The sequence below is a fragment of the Centrocercus urophasianus genome, unplaced genomic scaffold, assembly GCF_019232065.1.
Source record: "Centrocercus urophasianus isolate 14NV4802_14NV808 unplaced genomic scaffold, USGS_Curo_1.0 seq_74, whole genome shotgun sequence".
NCBI lineage: Eukaryota > Metazoa > Chordata > Aves > Galliformes > Phasianidae > Centrocercus > Centrocercus urophasianus.
In genome coordinates, this window is record NW_024885355.1 from 971,844 (window position 1) to 987,454 (window position 15,611).

Below are 15,611 nucleotides of genomic sequence, written 5' to 3' on the forward strand. Positions count from 1 at the left end.
ATCTTCTTCCAGTTTCTTTTCAGATAATTTAGGAGGTTTTACATAGGAAAAGAAGAAATTTTGTATAAAACATGACTAGTCATAATCTCCCTGTGATATGGGATATACTCTCTATCCTTTCCTTTCTCTGGCAGGTAATAATTATAATTTATCACTAAGACTTTCAACAGTTTCTACATAAGCCCTAATTATACCTTCCTTCTGTGTGGGATCCCAGTATGTGCAGCTCAAAATGAATTTCTCATGGGTTGAATAGCAGCTGGATCAAAGCAGAAGATCACAGTCCTTAGTGCAAAGAAAACATAGAATCATAGAATCATTAAGGTTGGAAAGATCACTAAGATCCAACTTTCAACCCATCAGCACAACACCTCTAACCCATGTCACTCAAGATGACACCCACTCTTCTTGAGCACCTCCAGGGACAGTGACTTCACCACCTCCTTGTGCAACCCATTCAATGCCTCGCCACTCTTTCTGAGAAGAAATGTCCCCTAATATCCAACCTGAGTTTCCCTTGATGCTATTTAAATGCCATTACCTCTCATCTTTTTGAAACGATTGGGCTTACCAGGGGAAGTAACATGTGAACCAGAAGTAGTAGGGGCTAATGAGGAATAATTGTTCCTCTGGCCTACAGAACAATATCTTTTTCATTTTTTTCATTCATTTAATGTGTTGTTGTACACTTCCACTGTGGTTTTCAAAGCTATGTGAAGGTTTCCACCTAGGTTAATGCCCTGCAATTCGTAATAAGTCACCACAAATTAAATAGACACAAAAAATCAAGCCTGCTTCAAACAAATTAACCTGCAAATACAGATGAACCTTTGCATCTCTTGGGGTTGCAGAGGATTTTTTGGACTCTATTCTGGAGGGACCATCACAGGAAATAACAGTCCAAAGCTGAATCATGTTTTTGCACAAAGCACTTTTTCCAAAATTGTTCAGTCTCTGTATTCCTGCAGGGAACCTCTCTCAACATGTTCTTGTGTTTGGAGCACGTGTGCCCCCAGTATTCACTCCCTGGGGATGACTCATTGTTCACAATCAGTTGCAGAAACCTCATTTAATCATAATCACCACCATTAGAAATTACAGCTGTTTTGCTTCATCTTCAAAGCACTTTACAGGCTGTGTTAACAAATGCATGCCCAGGAAATTATTGGCCAAACCTCAGAGCATTTGCAATGGATTTTGTACAAATGCTTTCAGTTTTGTGTGGAAACAAGCAAGGGGAAATCATCATGTCTGCAAAAGGGTCACATGGTGTTACAGTAGATTTTCCCTTGCCTGCTAGGAGCAAAACGAGGATAAAGCCAGGGAATAGTAGCTTAAAAAAAAATTGAAGAGGAAGAAGAAAGAGGAATAATGTTGAATAAAGAAGAAAGTAATGGAAGGAAAGGGAAAGAAAGGGAAAAGGAAAGAAAGGGAAAGAAAGGGAAAGAAAGAGAAAGAAAGGGAAAGAAAGCGAAAGAAAGCGAAAGAAAGGGAAAGAAAGGGAAAGAAAGGGAAAGAGAAAGGGAAAGAGAAAGGGAAAGAAAGAAGGGTTGAAGAAAGACTTTTCACAAATGCCACGTCTTTGGCTGTACCCATGCACATTCCTGACCCTTATTAGACGGGTTCTAATTCCTGACCTTTATTAGATGGGTTACCAAAAGTGTAACTTCGGTTCAGCAAAGGTTGACACACCACCTGATTCTCTTCTTTTGCAAGGAATGAAGACACGAGACTGGCACATACAGGGATGGTTTCAGCTTGGGGAAGTTTCTTTTGAGGAAGAATAGAAAGTAATTCACACCCCAGGGCCTGGTTTTAATTATTTTTGACTGATAGCTTCCTTATAAAGAGGTACACCCAGATCACTCTGCTGTTCATCAGGAAACGGGCTTTCCAGGCCTGCCTACCAAACCTCCTTCTAGAAGATTCCTCCTCCCCATCTGCCCTCCAGGGAGTCCCAACTGTCCTTCCAGAAACTTCCATGGCACCTCTCAAGTGAAGGTAGCCACCAAGAGCCATCAGTCCATCTTGGTGGCCTCCAGCCCACACCAGCCTCAGTCCCCACAGCCTGCAGGACAAAGGCACAACCTCTCCATCACCGTGGGTTCAGGTAGGGATGAGCAGGAAAGGCACCAGCCCCTGCCATGGGACTCACTGCCCCAAGGAAAGGATGCTCCAGCACCAAGAGGACAAAACCTGTGTCCATCTCAAGGTATTCTTCCAAGCCCAAAGCAATAGTAATTACTGTCAATTTTATTGATGATAACAGGAGAGAAAATTCTGGCTGAAGACAACAAAGAAGTCTTCAAATCTTACAACAAACACTGATCTCAGCACAGGAGATCTTTATACCTGAACTTTTTTTTTCCCCCCCATAGTTTCCCATGCACAAAAATGTGGATAGGACCCAGTTTAGACCATGGAAGGGCCTGAAAAGCTATCAGAGCTCTCAAAAACAACAACAACAACAACAAACTTTATATATATGAAACACTGATACTCCCCTATATGAAATGGCTACATGAATAACGTGCTTTTCAGGACCTGCTTTCCCAGGGTGTTCACACAGCTCCCAGTACAACAAAGCTCTGATCCAGAGGCAGGTCCCACTCATGTAACACATGCAGTACTACTGCAGAAAAGCCCAACATAAAAACACAACACAGGAAAAACGTGAAGCAACTGATTTTTTCCAAAAGGAAAGAGTAATTACTTTAGTAGAAGCAGTAATTACTTTATTAATGTTTTCTTGCACCCAAGCAGATGTCATACTATACAGATTCTAGAGAAGGGTAGGTAAGTTATACTGCAGAAAGAACAAAGTGGGTCTATGAAAGCACAAGATTAGGTGTAGTACCACAGGGCAGATCCATTCTGTAAACCAGGGCTGTGTGGTAAAGACTCCACTTGCAACAACCACTGGGATCATGTTCCCAAAAAATCCTTCCAGGCTTTCTGAATACACAGCCACAGAAAGAAGAAAGGCTGAGAATTTCCCATCCAAGCAGCTGAAGAGTCACATGCAATGCTGGAGTGCAAGTAGATGAGTAAGGACAGAAAGAATTTGATTGCTTCAAGTGAGGAAGGAAATGTGTGACGTTAAAGCTTCTATTAATGCTGATTCATTAATGGGATTATCCTGAAGTGCCCTATAAATGTGATAAACCATCAGATTTGGGGCCAGGATCCTAAGGAGGTTGTTATCTGCTAGACCAGAGCTTGGGGTGAGAGTTGAACCTCCCTACATCCGAGTCAACCCCACTAGGTGCATAGAGCATTTATCACGTAGAGCAGTGAAGAGTATTCTGTAGCACATGCATTTCCTTGGTGTGGTGGGATACTATCACCACTTGGTCTTTCCTGTAAACCTCTCTGGAAATCTGGACATGCTCAAAGTTACAGCTTTGCTTTATACACGGGGAATATGAGGCATGGAGAGCAGCCCAGATGGTCCAGATCAACAACCAGGCAAACAGCAATAGCACAGTATCGTTAAATTAGGCATAAAATGCATTACAAGTCAGAAGCTGTTTAGACCGAGGGCTTATTAAGACCTGGCACAATTAACAGATTGGTGGCCAGCCCCAAAACATCCCAAAACAGCCAAAGCATGGATCCACTGCACAGAGATCAGTGGAACACAAGAGTTGCTTTGGTCCTGTTGATGGGCCACCAGCAGTTCCTTTCCTCTGGTTTTGACCCTGAGCTCCTTCATATAACTGATTTACAAGTTTGGCTTAACATAGAACAACAGAATGGTTTGAGTTAGAAGGGAACTCAAAGCCCACCCAGCCCCCCAACCCCCCCATAGGCAGGGACACCTCCTTTCAGACCAGGTTGCCCAAAAACCCATCCAACCCATCCTTGAGCATCCTGCCAAAGATGGGGAATCCACAGTTTCTCATGGCCGTGTGTTGCTGGCAGTGGTGGCTTTGCTCCATGTCCTGCCCATGCAGGATTCAGCTCCGTCCCACGGGCTTTGCCCCAGGAGGCCTTCAGCTTTCTAAGAAGTCTCTCTCCCACCACTGAACAGCAACTGTGGGATGGCAAAAAAAGTGCTCCCAATAGCTCAAACCGAGCCAAGTGCTTGGAGGAAGGAGGAGGAACGAATCACTTGGAGGAAAATTCTTTTTTCAAAAAAGGAGCTCAGAAAGGAGGGAAACATTTCTTTGAAGATAAATCCCACTTTGTGCAGTTCAGCATGTCCTGGCTCAGCTCCCTCCCTGCTCCTGTGAATTCCTGAGCTGCTCTTTGTGCTGTGCTGCTGAGGGATGACGATAAGATTGGGACACAGCATGAGGGACCCTCTGCTTCCCCCCAGCTCCGGCCCCACTGAGGGCAGCACGTTGCCGCCAGCACCATCTCCAAGGGAAGACTTTGTCTGCCGGCCAAAAGGGAGGAAGAAAAGAGGTCTGCAGATCACATACCTCTGTCGGCAGCTCTGCAGAGTGCTATTCAGCCTGGACAAAGGATGGGGCCCCCGGACGGTCATTTTTCCAAAACCCCCAGTACCAGCTCTCCCCAGGCTGTTGGAGTTAATAGGCTTGGAGCAAAATACCCCTGCAAGGAAGGGATGCTTTCCATGAGCTTTCTCTTTTACAGCATCTCTATGCATCAAGGCTGGCCCATTCTTATGCTGTTAAGATGCAGTTCTGCTGTTTCCAGAGCAAAACTCTTTCTAGCTCATTAAACACTACTGCACCTTTGTATCTCAGTAAAGTTTTGAATGAACTTTGGAGTGAAAGGATTGTCTGACACTGAAGATCCACATTCTGGTTCCCCATCAGATTGCCCGGAGAGGTGATGGGTGCCCCATCCCTGCACTCAAGGTCAGGCTGGATGAGCTCTGAGCACCCAATGGAGCTGTGGGTGTCCCTGTTCATTGAGTGCTATAGCATGAATCCAGCCCAAGATGAAGGCGCTTTCATCACTCAAACTCAACAAGCCAATCCCAACACATCTTAAATAACATCTGCACCCTGGGCTTCGTGAGTTGTCTTTATATAGCTATGGTACTCCGTTACCAAAGGGCACTGCTACATAGAAGACCACCCCATAGGAAAGCTCAGAGCAGGCAGTCAGGCATCAGCTGATGAGATAAGGAAAGTGTTTCCCAGGATCTGGGAGAGCCAGGCACTACCAGGCACATGATGGACTTTGCCCTGTTGTAGTGCCTCGTGTTTACAGAATGGCCAAAAAAATATATCCCCCCAAACAACATTCACAATAACCCAAGAGGAGGGTGGGATAGGTGCAGTCTGATAGCAGCAGAGGGAAGAAGTCACAGGGGTGAAACACTGAAGTGGAGGTTGGATAATTTGGGGGAAGGAAAAGCAAACTGGTTTGGTGCCTTTCACCAACATTACTTGCACAAACTGGGTTTCGCCCAACTAGAAAGTGTTAAAAACTTTTCAGGAGAGAGCCTGGTGACCCCACAGAACCTTTCTGACTGCCTTAAGGCATGAATCAATTAAAGCAATCATAGAGCAAAGGTTAATCAGTAGCAAGTACATCTTAAGAAATAGGCAGTCATTTAAAAAGCAATTGCTCTTGCCAATTCTGCCGACTCCATCCCACTCCCCCCTCTCCTTTTCTAAAGTGCCTTTTATTTCTCAAACTCTGGAGGCTTTCCAAAACAAGTCCAGGATTAGGAGCAGGAAGGGACCAGCCAGAATCGTGCTCCAATCCTGACTCAAAACGTTTCTATGCAAGCAATGAGACTCCACTGATGAGAAGCCAAAGGACAAGGTTCCTCATCTCTTCTCCTACAGCATCATATGTACTACCTAGACCACAGCCACCCAAGCACCAGAGAGGATGTGAGCTGGGAGAATGGAAAATCCATCCAGACCCTTACAGCAGGTCCTCATCAAGCTTAGCACAGCACCTGTGGACATCACAAAGGCCTATAGGGCAATTAGGGGCAGGAGAGAAGGACTGGTATGAGGCCAGGATCTGGATAGGATAAGGTCATAGAATCATAGAAACATGAAGGTTGGAATGACCAATAAGATCATCTAGTCCAATCATCAACTGCTGTCTGTGGCTACTATAGATCATGTCACTCAATGTGACATCCAGGCTTGTTTTGAAAACCTCCAGGAATGATGACTGTTCAGACCTCTAAGGACTCTCCTTCCCTCTTTTTTCCTGGAGGGTACAAAGACAAGATGAAATGCCACAGAAATGCCACATGTGCCAATGTTCTGCTGGTGAGGAGTTGCAGGGAACAAGGACCAAGACCACCCTCTCTACACAAGGGATGTTGCCAAACAACAAACCCTCAGCCACCAAAAAGCCAGCACACGAAGGATGAGGTGAGGATGAGATGCTGAAGGGATGAGCACCTGCAGGCAGCCTCCTCTGCTCCCTTGTGTGAGGTGTCCAAAGCTGGAACAGAGGCTGCAATGTGGAGCCAAGCCCAAGCTCAGGCTGGTGCAAAAGCATAGAATCACAGAACTATAGAATAGTTTGAGTTGGAAGGAACCTCAAAGATAATCTATTTCCAACCCCCTGCGATGGACAGGATTGCCAAGTATTAAATCAGGCTGCCCAGGGCCCCATCCACCCTGACCCTAAACACCTTCAAGGATGGGGCATCCCCAAAATGGTCCAGGGTACATCAAAAGTACCATCTCCACACTATTCTGTCTGTGTCACCTCCCTTTCCTTCTTCCTATTGAGACCTGGAGCCCATAGGATCTTGCCAACTTCTTCTCCTATTTATAGATCAGTCCAAACCCCTCATGTTTCCCATGCAAAGCTGCCAGGTGGTCACTTGGCCATGGGGTGGGATTTGCTTCATCTCTCTGTTGATGCACTGCCTCCTGAACCCATTGCCAAACAGCAACAAGTGTTAGCAAAACTTACTGCCCAAGGGCTACAAACTTAGAGAAACCATGTTTTCTGTTACAGTTCTGTTTTTATCACACTCAGCACCCACTTGCACACAGGTAGTCCTGCAACAAGCTGCCACTGAGTCTAAAGAGCTGCATTTTCATCACGCCAATGGCACATAAAGCCCGCAAGACCCCATCCAGTCACCTCCCCAGTCTGATGCCACGCCATAACAAAGTCACAGGGCTGCTTGTGGAACCCAGCTTGTTGTTTCTCATCAAAGTTTTTCAAAGTTGCCTAGAAATCTCACACATCTTTTAAACATTCAAATAGCAAAGTTGGAAAGGAAGAGGCTTTGTCTCCTTTTACATCCAGAGGGGTTTTTTTAATTAAAATCCAGCTGGTCCCACAGCACTTTCTGCATTTTCTTTAGTGAAATGTAGCTAAACACTTGGAGCAGCTGTAGGAAATTACCTCCAATCTCTCTTGCCCTTCCACCTGGAGTTTTGTGCCGGAGGATGAATGCAGAGAGACCCCATTGGGAGAGCAGGAATCCCAAAGTAAGGAGAAGGAATCAAGAGATGTACACTATAGGCTGGACCTCCAGCCAACCAGAACCTGCATTATCCAATCCAAACCCGTATTATCCAACTCAAACCCGCATTATCCAACCCAAACTTGGCTCAGTACTGGTCCCCAGGTTTACAACAGCTCACCAAATCCAGATGTACACCTGCACCCAACATCAAGGCTCCCAGCCTGGGAGCAGGGGACATGAGGGATGCGTCGGACCCGAGTGCCACTGCCTGCTCTCAGCCTCCCTGAATGGGTCGTGATTATTTGCAGCTGTTCCCAGATGTTCCCCTTCCACGGGTTATTTGTTCCCGGGACGACCTCCCCGTTCACACGCCATGGGAAGAAAGAGAGAGGCTCCTTTCTCCCGATCCCTATGGAAACAGCCCTTTATCCGAGAGGCATTAGGAATGCTCGCCCGCCGCTTCCCTCCCTCCAGCCCCACGGCCACCCACTGCTCATACCTCATCCCAGCTCCTTTCCTCCTCTCCACAGCTCACAGCAAACTCATCTGAGAGAGAAGCCAGGCTGCTTAATGCCTTTTCCTCCCCAGAAAGCCACCAGAAACCCCCCAGATCACAATAATCCCCTTTGCTCCCCCTTTGTTATCGATTCTCCCCATTCTCCAGCTTTTCAGACTTTGTTTTTTCTACCCATGCAGAAAACGGTTCGGTCGCATCACTGCTGGATGCCAAACAATGCTCCCAAAACTCTGAAGAATTAAAGAAAAGTCATCAAAATCCCCCCGCTGCAGTGCTAACTTTCAGGCAGGAGGGGATGAGTTGGAGGAATGCATTTCACCAAAGATCATCATTAGAATGAGGATGCTGGAAGGAGCTCACCTCAGCAGGGTGCACGTGGAGGGGTATTCCTGCTCTCTGCCACACTTGGCTGACGGTGTCCTTTGCTCGTGACACTCCTGGTCCCGAATGGTGGCACAGCTCTGTGACACCCAGCATTAGAGAGGCTGCAGAGCCGTCCCTCCCACGGTAGGAGGGGCCACGTGAGGCTTAATAAATTCAGTCCTGAAGGCTGGGAGAATTGAAATCCCATCACGGGACGCGGGCAGCCACTCACCACGCAGCCCTGAGAGAAATTAGGTGAGTCCAGGTTAGGTTCATCCCACGCAGAATGTGAGAACCTGGTGCTAAAATGCTGCTCCAGCAGAACGGGGGTGTCTGCAGGATGGGGTTCGAGGAAATATCCCAAATATTTGGGCAAGATGCATCAGCGCTGATCCTCAGCATCCTCTGGGAGAGCATTTCCTGCATCTGTGAGCCTCAGGCAGAAATCCGCTGCACACCATTTCTGAACAGCTCCAGACACAAACCGTGCTTTTAAAAATATTTATTTATTTATTTTCAGTGCTTTGGGGACTTTAATAACTTAATCCTATTAGAGACATAACTTCCTTCGGAGGGGGGTGAGGGGCAGATCAGCGTAACAAAAGCATTTTGTGCGGTTGAATTTTGTAACTTCCAACTCGCCGTCGCCGCAGGGGAGGCAGCTGTGAAGTTTCTCAGGCTGCACAGCTCACCTTACACAGCTCCTCCTTCTCCTGCAAAGCTCTTTCATAGTATCGTAGAATCATTAAGGTTGGAATAGATTGCTAAGATCAAGCCCAGCCCCAACCCATCACCACCATGCCCACTGTCCGTGTCCCTAAACCATGTGCCTCTTTGCTGCACAAGAGGCCAAAAAAATATCCCCCCAACCCCAGAAGAATGCCAGAAACACCACCAATGTAGACCTGTCATCCATCATCTCTTACACTGGTTTTTTTCTTGTTGGATGAAGAGACGGATCCAAAGGTCCCTCAACAGCAGACTCAGCAAAGTACCTTAAAGAGTGGGGAAGGAGAGGGCAGAAATGAAATGACAATCCGGTGTCTTTTAGGCAGTCCATGCTGTTGCGGAGATTAACTCTCAATTAGAAGATGGGTCACAGAGATAAACAGCCTGATTCGCTCTGAAACCTGATGACAGGATTCAGAGCAGGCAGAAGGCATTGAACTCTTCCACTGTAAAAGCAGTACTGATAATTCCTAGATAGCACTAGATCCCACAGTACCATCATTTTCCTTCGGAGTTAGAACATCAAAGGAGTGAAGGAACCACAAGCTACGCAGTGAATGCAGAAGCAGATGGTTTTAGTGCAGGCTGTCTTGGGGCTAAAACTCAGATGGAGTCGATCAAGGAATCATAGACTCATTAAGGCTGGAAAAGACCTCTAAGATCCCCAAGTCCAACCCCAACCCACCCCACCATGCCCACTAACCTCATCCCTCAGTGTCACATCCCTCATCCCCCAGTTCTTGAAAACCTCCTGGAACGGTGACTCCGCCACTCCCTGTCTGTTCCAATCCATTACCACCCCTTCCAATTAAAAATTTGTTGTAATATCCCACCTGAACCTCCCCTGCTGCAACTTGAGGCCATTCCCTCTCATCCTGTCAAATACTCCTATTTTCTTCCCAAAAACAACAGCGTGGTTTTGCATCCTGCCCTTCCTTCTGGGGGCAGACTTCAAAGCCCTCTGCGCTGCAGTTTGCTCTCTCTTTGGTATCTCCAGCTCAGAGTCCAGTGCCTTATCTCAACTAGAACACCCTTGCCCCACACTCCCACCTGTCCCAGCCCTGCCAGCAGCTGTCACTGAAGCACAGCTGGGTGATAACTGTGCTCCACGTGATGGACCTCATCCAAACCGGTACCGAAATGAGATCTGCCACCAGCAAGCCCAGCCCTGAGGTTTATGAGCCCATAAAGGCAGTATCTGCAGGGACCTGGTGTTGTAGAAACCCCGCTCAGGGATATCAGCCTTGAACTCAGGTGAGTTGTGCATCTGAAGATAAAACCATGGAGAATGGCACAAACAGGAGTGCTGGAGCAGGGATGTCTCCTCCCTCAGGTACCAGCCAGGACGAAGAGTCCAGGGCTGCATTTGGGTGAAAAATATATAGATTCATGTCCTGCCACCTCTGACTTGGGATGTGTGTCCTCTCTGCTGCTCTGTGCTCCATAGCATTGCATACGGAGCAGCAGACCCATGCAGGGAGCACGATCCCTGCAAGGTGAACCATAGAAACTGTGGCATTTATGGCACTGATGTTTATAGGAGCAGCACAGGAAGAGGGGACTTCAGCCCTTGCATCATGCAGCCCAGCACAATACCCAGACACAGGGAGCACAGCTACAGACTGTGGTGTGGCCAGGGGAGATTTTACACTGTGCCCCAAAACCTCCATCCCACTGCAGCAAACTCTGCCTCTTGCAGTTGCAGCAGCTCCATTTTCCATTCTCTTCCATTGGTGCTGCGTGCAGTGTGGACCAGTTTATGTGGCATGATATAAAGAGGGTCAGTGCCTGTCCTCTCATTTCTTCTTCCATATTTCATGGCTCTCCTTTATACTACAGGATCATGTTGCTCTTTCCCAGCAGAAATGAGGGTTGGTGATGAAAGACGTGCAAGCTGAGTTAACCCAAGGAGGGCTCGGAGAAGCAGATGCAAGGAGCAGTGAGGAAAAGCTTGGGGAAATGCCAAATGTTTCTACACCTTAGCAAAGCAGTGTGGGAAACGGTGCAGGTACCTCTCTTCTGTGTCAGTCCAGCCCCCAGGAGCAGCTTTTGAGCATTTCAGCTCTGCACTGGAGAGAAATTGGTGGGTTACCACCTGCCCAGTGCCCTTTATAGCATGATACCAGTGCACTCAAGTCCTGGATGCTATTGCAGGACAATGGCTTTGATGGCAAGTAGGGTAAATAGCCCCAAAGTTGTGCAGGTCCAAACCAAAGGGTTTGGGATACAAGATGTAGGGTAAGAGATATTTCATGGTTGTTAGGAGAGGATGGTGAGCAGTGCCCCTGTATTGCAAAGGGACTCCCAGGGAACAAGCTCTGGTACAGACCTATCATTTGGGTCCTGTCCAAGTCGTTTCCAGGTCCATTGGGAATCACAGAATCCTGTCCTCCATGGATCACAGGATGGCGTGGGGGAGAGAGGTTTCCCTGGCAGCAAATCCCACCTCAGCAATAAGCCAGTGTTCATGCGATGGTTCCTTCCTGGGCAGGTTTGCACTCCTCCAAACATGGGGACACCAAGGTTGGCATTATAGGATCATTAAGGTTGGAAATGACCTCTAAGATCACCAAATCCAAATCCAACTCATCCCACCATGCCCACATACCACGTCCCTCAGAGCCACATCTCCACAGTTCTTGAACACCTCCACGGATGGTGACTCCACCACCTCCCTGGGCAGCCTGTGCCACCGCATTGCCACTCTTTCTGAGAATAAAGAGTTTTTCCTTTTACCCAACCTGACCCATTCTTGGTGCAACGCAAGGCCATCACCTGCCATCCTATCACTGTCACCTGAGAGTAGAGGCCGACCCCATCTCACCACAACCTCCTTTCAGGAGGTGGCCTTCAGCCTTCAGGTGATGAGTATGGTAGACAGCTCCATTGGAAGGGACCTTCAAAAATCACCTCTTCAGAGCTAGCCAAAAGTCAGCAAACTTTTGAGGTGCACTCACGCCTGGCATCCAGGTCACTGATAAAAATGTTGAAAAGTTGGGAATGGAAGACACAGAGTGATGATGGAGGAACTCTGGGACAAGGGGAAATCATTTCAAGGTAAAAGAGAGAGATTTGGATTGGATATAAGTAAGAAGTGTTTTACAGTAAGGGTAGCGAGGCACTGGCACAGGCTGCCCAGAGAGGTGGTAGTTCCCCATCCCTGGGGATTCTCAAGGTCAGGCTGGATGGGGCTCTGAGCACCTGATGGAGCTGTGGTTGTCCCTGTTCAGTGTAGGAGAACTGGACTACATGGCCTTAAATGTTTTTTCCAACTGAATCAATTGTGTGATTCTATGATTCTAGGACAGCCCTTTTACACCTGCTGCTATGCACCAGCTGCCCTCAGCATGCAGCCCACAAACTTCGAGCTTTGCAGTGGAAATTGGGAAATGTAAAGAGAAATGCATCCCCAGTGCAGCTACCAGGAGAGGGCATTACAGCCGCAGGAATGGGAAAGGAGCAGCCTGAGCAGCCTGCAAGCTCTCTGAGTTCAGCCTCTAAATTCTCCCCAGACATGAGCCTGGCGACCAAAACCTGGAATTGCTCTCGGTGCTAAAAATCAGGGATGCAGAAAAAACATCGTCTGCATGGGGGGATAATGAACCCGTTGTACCTACCGGCATCAATTCTCCTAGTATTCATTTCCCCCTTTTTCTCCCATATAAACGAAGATCTGCAGAAAAACCCATAAAGATTTAGATGCCAGCTTGCTGTCTGGCTCAGAGCTCAAGTTGTGTGTTCCCCAGAGCTTCTGCTCTTCCACCCTTTCCCATTTCACACTAATCCTGCTCTAACACAAGGCATCGCCTCTCCTTAAAGCTTAGCAATAGGTGGGGCTGCGCTGGAGCCACACAGGAACTAAAAGGCCAAAACACTGCATTTAGGTATGAAAAAGTCAAAGTTCAGAAGTTTGGAGTAGATGCCACCTCCAAAGAAATGCATGTTGAGTTGCCATTGTGGAATATACATGATCCCCAATCTGGCAGCACGGCCATGCAGAGCCACCAAACACCAACCCAGTCACCTGTTTTATGTGCACATTTTGGGGGAGGACACATAGCAGGACCACCAGCCTGCCAGGTACCAAACCTTCTGTAGTTTTACAGGGGGAGGAAGAAGAGGAGGAGGGGGCTGCAGCACCAAGCTGCTCTGGCTCTAACGAGATGAGGACATCAACACGGGATGCTACCACATCTCAGCAGAGAATCCCAGACACCTGGGCTGCTATTTTCCTACTCAAGAGACAGGAACCTTCATTTTTGTCCAAAGAGCTCTTGCAAAGCATCAGTTCTGGACACAGAGGAGGAATTTAAGAAGTAACCTGCAATTGCCTTATTCTAATTGGCTAGATGCCCATTCAAGGCATTCCCCTTCCTTCCAGCTTCCTCTCTAACACACCAGGCTCAGCACCCTGACTTGGAAGAGCACGGCAGATCTCCACTCCTGGCAACCCCCACATTCCCAGGAGAATGACTTCCCACCAGCTTTGGTTTGTTGGGCTCCTGACACCCAGATCTGCCCAACAGCCACAAGCAGCCAATTTCAGAAGGGTTTTGGTGGTGGTGGACACATCCTGTCCAACCTGTTGATCCAAGCTGCAATGAGGTACTTGTGCAAACCAACCTGTAGGTGAAATCTTTTCACCATCCTCACCCTACTGATCCCACAAGAAAAAGCAGTGCTGGAGGAAGCAGTTTGTACGTATTCTCCTGAATCCTCCTGTTTCCTTCTCTGCATTAGGAGCCATGGACACCAAGTTCTACCTGGGAAGAAAACAAGCAACTGGGAAGCCAACATCCTCCACTTCTTCTCCTCCTCAAGCTGTGATCTAGATCCTCTTCCAGATATTTCTCAGAGCATTAATTGCTTCCAAATGAATTTTGATAAAGCAGCAGAAATCACATTTACTTCAACAGTTTTCAGTGTAAAATCACTCTGCTCTATCAAGTAAGATCTAATTAAAATAGACCAGAGAAACACAGCTTCTCTTTCAAGCATCCCACTCATTTCTGCACACGTCGCTGAAACAAAGTGAAGTAGAAGCAGGTAATTCATTTGGGTTTTATTTAAGGTTTCAACTTTGTTTTCCAAATGGCTGAGCTGACCTTGCACTTCAAACAAATTGGGCACCATCGGAGAGCGATGCCACGACAGTACGAAGAAAGAGGAGCAAATTTCCTACCTGATTTTATGGCCACAGCCCTCGTTATTTCCCAGCAAACACACGGATGATCTGCCCACAGGTCAATGCTGCAGTGCAGCAACAAAGCCTTCGCTGCAAACATGATCCCAAAGCACGGCAGCTGTCAACACGAACCCAAAGCAGTGCTGATGGTGCTGAATTGAAAGATGGGAATGAGTTTCTTGCCATACACAGGAGCCTGATTTACATTTGCTTCTGTGCTCTCGTGTACCTGAAAAATCTGACCTCTCTCCATTTCCTTGGCACAACAAGGCCACCTCTTCCATTCAAACATCCCCTTTTCCTTTCCAGCTGAAATTTGTTACTCTTGCCAACCTCCTGGATTGGCTCTAGTGGGATCCCCCCACTCCTTCCTGAATTTCCCCAGGGATTGTGGAACTGAGCTTTTAACCTCTGCTTCTTCCTTGGACCAACACCACCTTCTGCTCCTCTTCCAGACGCATCCATACTGTCTGCAAGTTTCCATCCAGCTCCCATACGTATTGCTGCTTTGTCCCCACTGGCACTTCATCTCCTCCTCGAGACCCCACATGTGATGCTGTGATTTGTCATTGGCTGCAAACGATGGGATCAGCCCTAGGACAGCAATGATCTTTGCACTTGATCCAGTGGGTTTACAGCACCAAAATACATCCACAGGTTCTCTACTATGATGACAATGAGAAGCCATTGAGAAGTGTTGGTATTTCACGCTAGGAAGATGAGCAGAGAATCGGACTTCATCTTTAACAATTTTAATTTCTTAACAACTTCTTTACAACTTTACAATTTTATAATAACTTTCAGACTTTTCTTTATGGTAACAGTGCACAGGTTGCCCAAAGAGGTGGTGGAGTCTTCTTCTACGGAGATATTCAAGACCCAGCTGGATGCCTACCTGTGCCACCTATGTAGAGTACTTGCAAGGGGGTTTGGACTCCATCTTTTGAGGTCCCTTTCAGCCCCTGTGTTTCTCTAATATTTAAATTATTATTGAGTGTACAAATAGAATTGCCAGCTCTTAGCTAAGAAAGATGCTCAAACAATTATCTTCCCCCTTGGTCTTTGGTGTGAACCTTTCATTGTCTGCAAAGACTGGCAAATTTAAAAGCAAGTACCAACCTACCACTGGCCATTTCAGAGCATTCTTGCTAAGTACTTTGCTGCAAATATCACCTATTGATACCAACCTGTGGTATTTTGAAAGACAGATGCATTAGGACAGCAATGGAAATCCCAGCTCTGAAGTGACTTTACATGCTTCAGGGTTGGTGGGATGGTGGTGATGGGTCAGCAGTTGGATTAGATGATCTCAGTGGTCTTTTCCAACCATGATTCAGTGGTTTGTAAGCTGTAGTGCATTATAAAATTTCTGCACCTAACCCGACAGACTTGCCTAAGATCCCTTAAAAAGGAACCAGGTTTTCAGAATGGATAGTCAAACA

General features: G+C 47.1%; 1 protein-coding gene across 3 annotated transcripts in view; it reads right to left on the minus strand.

The window, feature by feature from the left end:
• GDPD4 (glycerophosphodiester phosphodiesterase domain containing 4) overlaps positions 1–8,359 on the minus strand; it is a 33,479-nt gene extending 25,120 nt beyond the window's left edge. For 2 of the 3 annotated variants that reach the window (XM_042838229.1, XM_042838231.1), the window contains exon 1: positions 8,253–8,359. The gene's annotated coding sequence lies outside the window, so the exon portion shown is untranslated. Of the gene's footprint in view, positions 1–7,553; positions 7,785–8,252 lie in introns of all 3 variants that reach the window. The other variant, XM_042838230.1, reaches the window with a different exon arrangement.
• Between the last annotated feature and the right edge of the window lie 7,252 nt (positions 8,360–15,611).